This window comes from Cupressus sempervirens, chromosome 2 (assembly GCF_028749045.1).
Source record: "Cupressus sempervirens isolate cs-2001-9-10 chromosome 2, ASM2874904v1, whole genome shotgun sequence".
Lineage (NCBI taxonomy): Eukaryota > Viridiplantae > Streptophyta > Pinopsida > Cupressales > Cupressaceae > Cupressus > Cupressus sempervirens.
Genome location: NC_143119.1, coordinates 84316431 through 84328874, shown reverse-complemented (window position 1 = coordinate 84328874; position 12444 = coordinate 84316431).

Below are 12444 nucleotides of genomic sequence, written 5' to 3'. Positions count from 1 at the left end.
TTGGTAGATCTTTGGGATATTAGTTGTTTGATTTTAAATATCTGATTAAAGGTTGGAAATATCATAAAAAAATAAGAAAAGGGACATTTCAGTGGTATCAGAGCCATGATCTTGCCAGCCTGAGGGTTTGTAGAAGTTGCAGGTCAGTTTTGACAACTACCCAGATCTTGCATGTCAGTTTTGACAACTACCCAGATTTTGCATGTCATAATTTATGGTTGCATGTTTCTACTAATTAGATGCATGTTAAAATTTATGGTTACACTCTACTTCTAATCATTTTGATGTTAGTTCTTGGTGAATTTGGTGGTTGTAGAAGTTTGCATGTCAGTTTTGACAACTACCCAGATCTTGCATGTCATAATTTGGTGGTTGCATGTTGCTTCTAATCAGTTGCATGTCCAAATCTATGGTTGCATGCTAATTCTAATCATTTGCATGTTAGTTCTTGGTGCTTGAAGAAGTTATATCCTATTGGGGTTACACTCTACTTTATCCAGAATGGATAGGTATAGTACAGAGTCTCAGAGGGAACGATCTTGGACAATTGATAGCCAGAGTCAAAATAGTAGAAAGGATGGTTATTTAGACATTCGAGATAAACTTATGAAAATAAGCCATGACATGTCTAAACAATTGGTTGAGCACCACCGTATAAATGACATGTTATCTGACCCAGCTAAGGTGGATAAGTTGACTAGATTTCTATTTGGCAGATTTTCTCACAGGACAGATGACACAATTCCCAAGAACTTGCATGAGGAGTTTGAGAAACTAGCTGATAGCCAGGTAGAGGTCTCAGATTCTACTCTACCATAGGAGGTGGTGGGAAAGGATATCACACAGATTGATAGTAACAGTCAACTTGATACTCAAATTGAGACAATTGTTTACAGGTCGTCAAAGGGTAATGCCACAGGTATTCAAGATGGTATAGTTACAACAGGTAGTGACTACAGTGTAGTGGGTTTAGATGATGATTATGAGGATGTTTTTGTGCAGGATGGTGAGATACCTGGTAGAGATGAGCAGACATTGAGCATTCATGACTTTGATGAGCAAGAGTACCAGGCACAGTTAGATGCTTCATCACATGAGGTTGAGGCTGGTAGTACTTCACATGATTTTTCCAGCCAGCTGAAGGTGAACCAAGATAGTATTGTGACTTCATTATCTCATCATGACAGGTATGTGGAGTTAGTTGGTATTGGTCATATTACTCAGGTGAGGAGTTTGCTTGAGTTACCAGTTGATTCTAGTTTACGGATATGGACTTGAGATTGTTATATTGGAATTTGGGATTCAGTTGACTGGAGATCTTTAACACTTTTTGGTAGCAGTGTTTGTTTGGGTGCTATCATGGATTTGATTAGTAGATTACACGGTGTTGTCTTTTCTTGTACCAGTATCTTGTTTGATGTTGGTATTAGTTTTTATACACCAATGTTGGGCTTTGTTCATATATCCAGTCGACCATACTTGCTGGAATGTGTTGATGATATTTCATATTTGGCAGTGTGTATAGATGAGTCCCAGGATCATATTGGCATTGATGACATCCAGGAGGATGCAGTGGGTAGTTTTGAAGACTTAGTTTCCTTGGGTACAGAGGAGTTGGACAACAATGCTAATGTTTTTGATACTCCGTATGTTGATATGAGCTTTAGATTTGATTCACAGGATATGGATGGTAATACTCTAGAGACTAGTAACTTTGAGGACACTCCTTCAGACAGTGCATTAGAGGAGGTTTGTAGGAGACAATCAAGCCAGTGCCATCATGTGTCTAATCAGTTGAGAGTTAGTGACCAAGACATTGCTATCACTTGCCAACATTTCGATGCTGCTCGTCAGTTGTTAGCAGTTTATGGATGGGGTTCTCCTACTAGTGATGAGCAGGGAGGAAGTTATCTTTCCTTGACAGAGATCCACTCTTTATGGGAGGCTATTCAGATTTTGAGACAAAATTATATGCAGTTGGTAGCTGACAGAGATTATCTTATGGAGTGGGGCAGTACAACATATGATGCATTGTTGGCCAAGGAAGATGAGGTGAGTGAGCTTACTGAGCAGCTTGAGGTGACTTCTAAGATTCTTGAGAGTACACAGTTGGCTCTCAAGGAGTCACAGTTTCATTTGGCTAAGGTGACCATGGAGTTAGAGTGACTATAGTCTTTACCTAATTCTATACAGTCACAAGCTGTGGTGTTTGGTGATCCGAGGATGTCCATGGCCGAGATTGTTAGAGACAGTGGAGATGGGGATGCATCCATCCTTGATACTAACATTGGCATATCAGGTTCATTCCCACTAGAGTCAGGTTCAATTGAGTTGGGTGCTGTAGCAGATTTTTGTGGTGTGCCTGACATGGTGGTGACCTCTAGTACTAATGGCACAAAGACTAGAGATGTTTTATCAAAGACCATGTGTGACGTTGGTGAGCTGATAGTTGGCATGGTTCCTACTAGTAATACTACTCCCTTCGCAATGTCTTCAGAGGTAGTAGTTAGTTCCAACTTGGTTAATGATCGATTGCAGTTAGTTACATCTAGATTGCAGTTTGAGCCACTAACTGAGATTGGTGCATTCTATCGGCATTACACTGTGAGGTATGTTCATCTATCTACCTTTGATGACCATGTTGATGAGATGATGATACAGAGATGTACTTTGGTTCCTAGTGCTGATCATCAGTTATGGGATAGTTTGATGCCTCGAGATGAGAGTTGTGATGGGCATGACATGGTGATAGGTCCTGTAATTGACAGGTTGATAATACATGACTTAGAGCAGGAGTTTTGGAGTGATGCTTTAGCAGGTGTTGTTATCGATTCTACTCCTTTGGCTATGACATCTCTTGACTTAGCTAGTGATCAGTCACAGTGGGTTTTATCACTTCTTCATGGTGAGCTGTTGACTGAGGTTGGTTTTTTTTATCAACATTATATTGCAGGGTATGTACATCAGTTAGCATTTGATCCTTGTGCTGAGGATTTGATGGCAGACAAATTTGGTTTGGATTCCATTTCTTACTCTTTATCTTGTATTGTCTTTTCACCATCAACTGTGTATGGGAGTTATGGTTATGAGATAGTGGCCGATGATTTGCAGAGTTGTGTTGACTGCAGGAGTTGTATAGTGTGTGGATTCTCCATACTTGGTACAGTTTCATTCGAGAGGGTTCACCATTGTTGCATAGTTGGATTGTACATTCCATATAGGCCAGTGGGATGCGTTGATGGTATTTACTGTGTTGGTAGTTTGATTTGTCCACTTTGCTTGGGTTTTGATGTTCTAAGAGTTTGTGCCTCATGGGTTTTTGATTGTGGTAGTGGTGATTTCAGAGTTTGGTTGAGCTATAATTGTCAATTTGATTATGGATTCCTCTTGGTCATATTGCAGAGGATATTGCAGGAGCCTGTGTTAATTGGTAGTAGTATAGTTCATGACTACATTTGGGATCTAGGTGGATTGATTGGTTTATTGTTCAGCCATTGCTTGAGGACAAGCAATGATTGGGAGGGGAGGACTTGTCATGTCCCCTTTTCAAATAATTAAAAAAGAAAATCTTTGCTAAGGCAGGCAGGCTCAAGAAAGTGAAGTTTCGGAAAAAGGGGGTTAATCTTTGGAAACCGTTGGACTAATAAATAAAAATTATTATTAAAATAAGTTTCATTAACCTCTCTTGGATGTGAGTTACAGTTATGCCCTCTTTTAAGGGGTTTGGAGGCATTTTGGGCTCATTCCAGAACTTGATTTTTGCTCATTCTTTGTTATTCTTCAGAGGCTGCCAAACCTTTGGAGAAGGAGACCCAAGAACAGGAGTTTGCAAGTTTCCAGGGAGACCCAAGAATGGGAGTTTTCAGGTTTCTAGGAAGGCTAAGGATGGGAGTTTGAAGCCATTCCATGTGCATGCTCATACAGAGTTTGCCTTTGTGCTGAACAGTGCAGATTTGTGAGTTTTCGGGTGTGTTTTTGTATGAGTTTGGTGTTTACAGTTGAGTATTTCATATCAGTTTGGGTTGCTGCTGTATATCAGACTTTTAAATGTTAAAATAGATCTGAATATATATATTGGGATGTGATTAAACTTTTGAGATAGATTATTAGTATTTTTGTGGTGTTTCCGGGCATATTTTGTGCTATTTCGGGAGCCCGATGAGCATGGTTTTGGTCCTACATTTTCGAGCTGTTGTGTAAAGGCTATACGAATCTGGAAATGTCAATTTTTAGGATGTTATGCTGCTGAAATTTCTGTAAAAATTTCCATTTTCAGATTTATTAATAATTTGTGAAGTTGTGAAGCTTTTAGCACTATTTTCAGCATACCCGATTTGGGGTTTCTTGAGGAATTTGGTGGATCTTTGGGATATTAGTTGTTTAATTTTAAAGATCTGATTAAAGGTTGGAAATATCATACAAAAATCAGAAAAGGGACATTTCATAATCTTAGTCTAGCGTGTCGGATTAATCTATTTGTTTTGATTGGGCTAAAGGTGAAAAGGTGTCAAAACCTTGAATCTGGAAGCTAAGTCCCCTTGTGGTATACTATTGTGAGTTGGTCACCTATAGAGAGGGTTAACCATAGTAGACAATCCCTCTACAGGGAAAACTGTGATGATGGAACCTCAAGCGATTATAGCCATTTTCGCCATGGTAGTGACAACCGCTATATAAATGTCCTTGTGGAAGAAATCTCCATGGGTGTGGTTCATTGTGGGTTGTCAGATCTCCCTAGCAGCTCTTAAAGATTAAGTTCTCAGACTGTGTCAAAACCTCAGTGTGCCGAGATTGGAGGTCACCCCTGTGAGCCATAAAAGTTGCAAAGTCAAACCATTATTAAATACCTTAGAGAAGCCAACTTTTATTTTCTAGGAATGTGTGCGATGATTGCAAAACTCTTTGAAAATGTACACAAATAGTTCTCTTAGGGATTAACACAAACTAAGTCACTTGATTGTTCATGCGCAAGGTTGCTTTTTCCCTTGCTCATTGTTTTTAGACATGCTTGAAATAACTTGCTTGCTGTTCTACATGCCTGTTTATCTGCCTGGTTATTGGATCGATCAGAAATTTTGTCAAAATTAGTCACTGTTGTGAAACTGTTCTGTCCTTTTGTGCGAAATCATTTTGGTCTCGCACGAAATCATTTTGCTCTCACATGAAATCATTTGGCTCTCGCACGAAGCCATTTTGCCCTTGTGCGAAATTAAAATTCTGTTGCACATCTTCACGCGATCTAGAAACATTATCGCGCGAAATTAAAAACTATTACTAATCTTCGCGCGAGATAGAAACATATTCACGCGGCTCGTAAAACTTCTTCATGCAACCTGTAAAGGTTTTTTGCGCAAGATTTTGTATCAGCATTTACAATCTAGGTCTATTCTAGCTATCTGTGGCCTACACACTGTCCTTTTTTGCATCCGTTTATCGCTCTCTGTTTGCAAAAAGTCCTGGAATAGTGACACTTTGCTTAATTGAAAACTTGTGTTGTATACCTTGACTAGTCTCGTCTCATACGTAATCTTGGTTCTCGTCTTAATGCTTGCCATACTTTGTGCTACAATGGTCATAATCTCCGACTGTTCTAGCCTTTAAATCAGACCATTTGAGCCTTAGTTAACAACATTCTTGCTACTATCTTGTCTTTTTGAGACTCAGTCTTAGTTTAGTCCTTGTCTAGGTTCTAGCTTCTTGTCCTTGCCTATGACTATCACAACCAGAAGTGGAAACATGTTTTATCCTGATAACATTAGACGTGGTCATGCTAGGGGTCGTAATCACAGCAGAGGTAGCTTACCTTTCACTACGCAATCTATATCCAGTTTGGCCAGTGAGGCATCTTCACGGTCTTCCTCACCTGCAAGGTCATCTCAAGTTCAATGAACATTTTCCAATTTGCAAAAAATTGGGAATCCTTTTTACCAAAAGGATACTGAGATAGGTAGGATTCCTGCATTCTCAAACACAATGTATGACCCTTTCTCCACGGACCCTTTTCAAACACCATGTACAAAAATTGAACAAGTTCCTATAATGACTAATCGTGAACATGAATGGGGTAGCCATAGTCGATATCAAGAACAACCTAGGGATGACAAGGAGAAAGAGAAAGAAAATGACACTGATGAAGAACAAGAAGAGGTGGAAATCCTTCCTGAACACATAGAAAGATGTCGAAGAGACAAAAACTTTCAGAAGGTCATGGGAATCCTAATCAATGAAGAGAAAGAACAGTACTTTCTGTAACTCGCCCAAGAGGGAGCTAAAATGCCCACACATTTCGATGTGGAGACCATTATCACACGTGAAGAAGAAAATAAGACCACTAAACTCCAAAAACAACTGAAAATTATGCAAGACCAATTGGCTCAGATGATGCATGAGAAAGAGAAACCCAAAAAGACATACACATTGGATGCTCTTTGTTCATTTCCATTTGACAAAAGTATAAACATGCCGCCTTTTCCAAGAGGTGTAGAACTACCCAAATATGACAAGTACTTTGGTACTACTGATCCCCAAGATCACTTGCGAGAATTTGGTGCTTTGTCTATGGAGTTTATACACAATCAAATGTACCTCATGCATTTATTCCCTAGAAGTCTAGGTGGTCAAGCTTTGGAGTGGTTCTCACATCTACCTCCTGGTATCAAGACGTTTGAAAAAATTGCTAATTCATTTGTTCAGTAATATTCTCATAACATTCAACATCCTGTAAATATTCAAGATCTATGCAACCTTAAACAGAAGATTGGTGAGCCTTTTCTCACTTTCCTCCAATGGTGGAGACAACTTTATACCAAGTACTCTTGTAAAATCCCAGAAATGGAGAAGCTCAACATTTTCACTGATAACCTCTTACCTGATTTTGGGTATAGAGTCCAACTACAAGGTCCAAGTACCTTTGAAGACATGATTACATAGGCTATCCGTATTGAAGAATTTATGGTCAAGAAAGGTGAGCTCACTCTTCAGAGAGACTCAAAACAAGGTTCCACTTCCAACAAGGATAAAACCAAACATGTCAACAAGAACCAAGAAATTGTACATGATGGGGTTGTTGATAATGTCACACCAAAACCTGCTAAAGCAGCATTTAATCTCACAGATTGCTTCAAAGCGGTCAAAAGTGCTGAGAAGCCTCCTCCTGACAATAAAACATCCGGGAACAAACCGAGAAACTCATGGGCAGCACGACCCAAGCGAGAGTATACACGTTTTTGAGAACCTTTGGATGTGGTTTAAAAAACATTGCTACAACACAAGCTTATCTCACCAATGGATAACCCTCGTCCCTATGATCCACAACCACATCCACCATGGTGGAATGAGACCTCATTTTGTGAGTATCACCAAAAAAAGGGTCATAAAACCATCAATTGTATAAACTTACGTCATAAAGTCCAAGACATGATCAATGCTGGTGAACTTGTGGTAGATGGACATAACAAAAACTCAGACCACAAGGCATATAAAGAGCCTTTCCCACCTTATGAAAAAGGAGAGACTTCGAAACCAGAACCCTACAATAAGGTCAACTATACGTATTTCAATGATGACAATGTCATTCACATGGTTGAACTTGTACATTTTGAATACTGCGACATTATTACCATAAAGGGGAAGCAAGATAACGATAAACCCAAGACACCATTTGTCTTGAGAGGCCCTACTTCCAATAACATGGATAATGCATCTTCACAACACTGTGCTAATGCTGTTACTTGCTCTCGTGCGAAATTGGTGCTCAAAGGCCATACACCTCCTACTTCAAACCTTGAACAACACAAGGACAAAGCCCTTGCTGGTCCATCCGGTAAAGGTGCAAAACACACGACGAACTTGACTGCAACCAGTTATAGTGTTCTAGATCAATTGAAACGAACCAATGCTCACATTTCTATATTTGAGCTGCTTAAAATCTTGCCTGCTCATAGGCAAATTTTGGACAAAGCCCTCACTGAGGCAAACGTTCCTTAGGATCTTGATCTTGAATGATTTCAATCCATGGTAGGTCACCTGACCTCACCTCATCTTATGAACTTCTCCGAGGAGGATGACAACTCACTGAATCACCCACACAAGTAGCCTCTACACATTGAGGTTATGATCCACCAGACACGTGTTCGTTGAGTACTCATTGACAATGGTACTGGCCTAAATATTGTTTTTGCGGCTCTTCTTAGATAATTGGATTATTCTGAGGACTCTATTGATCCTCGATGAAAGATCACTATTAAAGCATATGATGAAGTAGAACGAAAGTCACTAGGTCTTGTGACTTTACCAATTCGCGTTGGTCCTGTCAAAAGGGATGTCACCTGTCAGGTGCTTGACATTCCCTTAGCCTACAACATTCTGTTGGGATGGCCATGGATACATGAGATGCGCACTGTGCCATCCACATACCACCAATGCATGAAATTCCCATTTCATGGCTCTGAAGTTACTATTCCTGCAACTACTAGCTACACTTGCAATATGCTCAAAGCTGTTGATTCTTTCATCCCTGCTAATCGTGAGTCTACTAATTGTCACAACAATAAGCTGAAAAAAATTGAGTAGTCATTTAAATTGAAAGAAACTAGTATGGGAGAGTACCACATGGAACTAGTGTTATCACTAACATCACTTCCAAAGTCTCCTCGACATTTTGGGAGACCCTCAGTAGCAAAGAAGCCATTCGTGTTGACAACTCAAACCAAGTTTAATGGCTCTTTTGTCAAAGCTATAGTTCCCTTAGAAGATGAAAGCAAAAACAGAGCCATTGCTACATGGCTTTACAAAGAAGAGTCTCTAGTAGACCTAACAGAACAAGTTTGAGAAATCACTCCTAAGAAGTATGGACCTGGTCTTAAGCTTATGAAGCATTTTGGCTACAAGGGAACCAGCCCTATTGGGTGCAATAACAATGGTTTAATAGATCCTGTCAAAGCAACAGCTTGAAGAAACAGTGACACAACTGGCCTAGGGTTCAAGAAGATCCCTTTCCATTTGGGATCCAATAAATTCATACCCATACCTGAGAGTTCATCTGAAAATGAGTCACAATCTGAATCAGGTACTCAAAAGGAAGAATTTGATGATGAGGATTCTTACCCTCATCCTATTCCTTATGATCTTGCTAAATTCTTTGCTGAGCCAGATGACTTTGTACCATGTGTTAGCACTGTGGATGATACTAGTGATTCTTCTGAGGACAATACTAGGCAACTCAAATATCATTCAGAAAAGGGGGAATCTAGTCAGTCATGTCATATTGAGTATTTGTGTAAGAATCTAGAGGCTGAAGGAGAGTATGTCCCTATCACTGTTGGGGAGTTCTATAGTCTCTCACCATGTAGCACCGATTCTCATGAATAGGAATTTGACAATCTTTCAGAATCGATTACTGATAAAGACATTGACCAAGTGCATGTCTATGAAAATCAAATCGAAGTGAGTGAAATGTCTAGGGATAGATCACAGGGGTTTGATCCAACTAGTGTCTTAGATTCATCAATTACTAATGTTCATACTCTGAGATGTTTGAATACACTTGTGGGTGAGGTCAACGTAGGTCTTGAATTGCTGGTCCACGCATTTAATAACTATACTGTAAACACAATTGAACCAGTCCCTACTCTCTCACTTGCACACCCTGAGTTTATAGACTGGAGCCCCAATGCATCTAACAAAGTCCCCACGTTCTAGAATGACTATACTCTTGCCTGTTACCTAAACACTATTGAACCTGTGACGTCTTCCACCAATGAGTAGAGCATCAACATGACTGAGGCTAACATCAAATATCTCAGTCACATAATTAAAAAGAAAAAATGCAAGAGGTCTGATGGTGAAAACCACATTGTGGCAGTGTCGGATCCAAAAAAAGTAAAAAAAAAAGACGTATCCAAGGGTGAAAACCTCTCTGAGGCGCCCGCGGATGAGATATTTGATGTCCTTCCCAATCACTTTTAGGAGAGATCATCAGTGTTAATAGAGCCAACACAGCTGATTAACCTGGGCACAGAAGAACATCCTCATGTGATACATCTGGCTCAGTCATTGTCAACTAAAGAAAAGGAACAATTCATTGCCTTTTTCAAGGGAAAGAAAATAAATTTTTCCTAGACATATTCTGACATGCCAGGATTGGATCCTGATCTTATTATGCATCACTTGTCCATAACACCAGGCATAGAACCAGTTAAATAGAAGCTTCAAAAAATGCATCCTCATGTTGCATTGCTAGTCAAAGCCAAATTGGAGAAACTTCTGAAGGCTGGTTTCATTTGTGCAATTGATTATGCTGAATGGATATCCAATATTGTCCTTGTGTCCAAGCATGATAAGTCTATTAGAGTTTGTACAAATTTCCGTGATCTTAACTTGGCATGTCCTAAAGATGACTTCCCACTCCCTAATATTGATATGATTGTGGACATGACGGCTGGCTATGAGATGTACTCACTTATGGATGGTTTTTTTGGATACAATCAAATAAAAATTACACCAAAAGATCAAGAGAAAACAACCTTCACATGTGCATGGGGAACCTTTTGTTGGAATGTGATGCCATTTGGTTTAAAGAATGCTAGAGCTACATATCAGTGGGCTATTACTACAATTTTCCATGACATGATGCATAGAACTATGGAGGACTATGTTGATGATACTTTTGTCAAAAGTGCTAAATGCAATACCCATTTGCACGATTTGGGACCAATCCTAGATCGTATGGAAAAGTTTAGTCTTTGGCTCAATCCTAAGAAGTGTGCATTTGGTGTCACATCAGGAAAACTGTTAGGATATATTGTTTCTGCAAAGGGAATTGAAGTAGATCCAGAAAAAGTACAAGCAATAATGGACATGCCACCACCTCGAAACATCAATCAGATGAGAGGACTGTAGGGAAGGCTTCAATCTATTCGCAGATTTATTTCACAATTGGTGGATAAATCACAACCCTTCACAAAGACCTTACATAAGGGTGTGAAATTCAATTGGAGCCAGGATTGTGAGCAAAGCTTAACACAGATTAAACAATATCTTGTCAATCCACCAATCTTGATGCCTCCTATGCATGGGAAACCTTTGCTTTTATACATTTCAGCCACTGAAACATCTTTAGGAATCCTGTTGGCTCAGGAAGACAATGATAACAAAGAAAGAGCTATTTATTACTTGAGCCGAACATTGGTCTCTTATGAGAAAAACTACAGTATTATTGAGAAAGCTTGCTTGGCAGTTGTCTTTGCTTCCCAAAAGTTGAGACACTACATGCTTGCCCACACTACACGGCTTGTGGCTAAAATAGATCCATTAAAGTATTTTCTCAATAAGGCAGCTCTCACAGGAAGATTGGCTAAATGGGTCATGATACTAAGTGAGTTTGACATCCAATATGTTGAACGCAAAGCTATAAAGGGATAGGAAATTGTAGACCAGCTGGCTGAGGCACCCATATAGAGTCTTCTACCAATAAACATTGATTTTGCAGATGAGTCAATTCTAACACTCACTCACCATACATTGGTTATGTTCTTCGATGGATCCTTCACACAACAAGAATAAGGTGCTAGATTACTTTTCATCACACCACAGAAATACTCATTGCCCAAAGCATACAAGATTCTGTTTCCTTGTACAAATAACATTGCTGAATATGAAGCTTTGATCAATGGTATGAAAATTGTAGCTGAATGGAGAGTAGATCAATTGGATATCTTTGGTGACTCTCAGCTTGTCATCAACCAAGTAAATGATGTGTATCAAACAAAGGATGAAAAACTAATTCCTTACAAATGCATGGTTGATGACTTGATGAAATATTTTTCACACATCACCTTCCAACAGGTTCCACACGCAGATAATAAAGCAGCTGATGCCATGGCCACTCTGGCCTCCTTTCTACAAATGCCAAAAAATTCTTGGTGGAAGCATTACACTACCCAGCCTATGACACACCTGATTCCAAGATGATCTATTCTATTATAGGACAAGAATCATCCCACTACCATCACATCTATTCCTACCTTCGTAATCAAACCATTCTGGAAGGTCTCACCCGGAATGAGAAACGTTACCTAATCCGTAATGCTTCACATTATGTCATTATTGCTGACGATCTGTATAGGAGAGGTCTTGATGGAACACTCCTTAGGTGTTTAGAACTCGATGAGTCCAAACATGCACTAATTGACATTCACGAAATCATTTGCAAATCTCATTCCAATGGCCTAACACTAGCTCACAAACTCCTTCGTGTTGGTTACTACTGGCCTAAAATGGAGCAAGAAGCTATTAAATATGCTAAGTCCTGCAAACAGTGTCAACTACATGGGAATTTCATTCACGCTCCAGCTAGAGAGTTGATTCCCTCTACTACAACATGGCCATTTCAACAATGGGCCTTTGACTTGGTGGGATAGATTCACCCAACCTCTTCTAATGGAC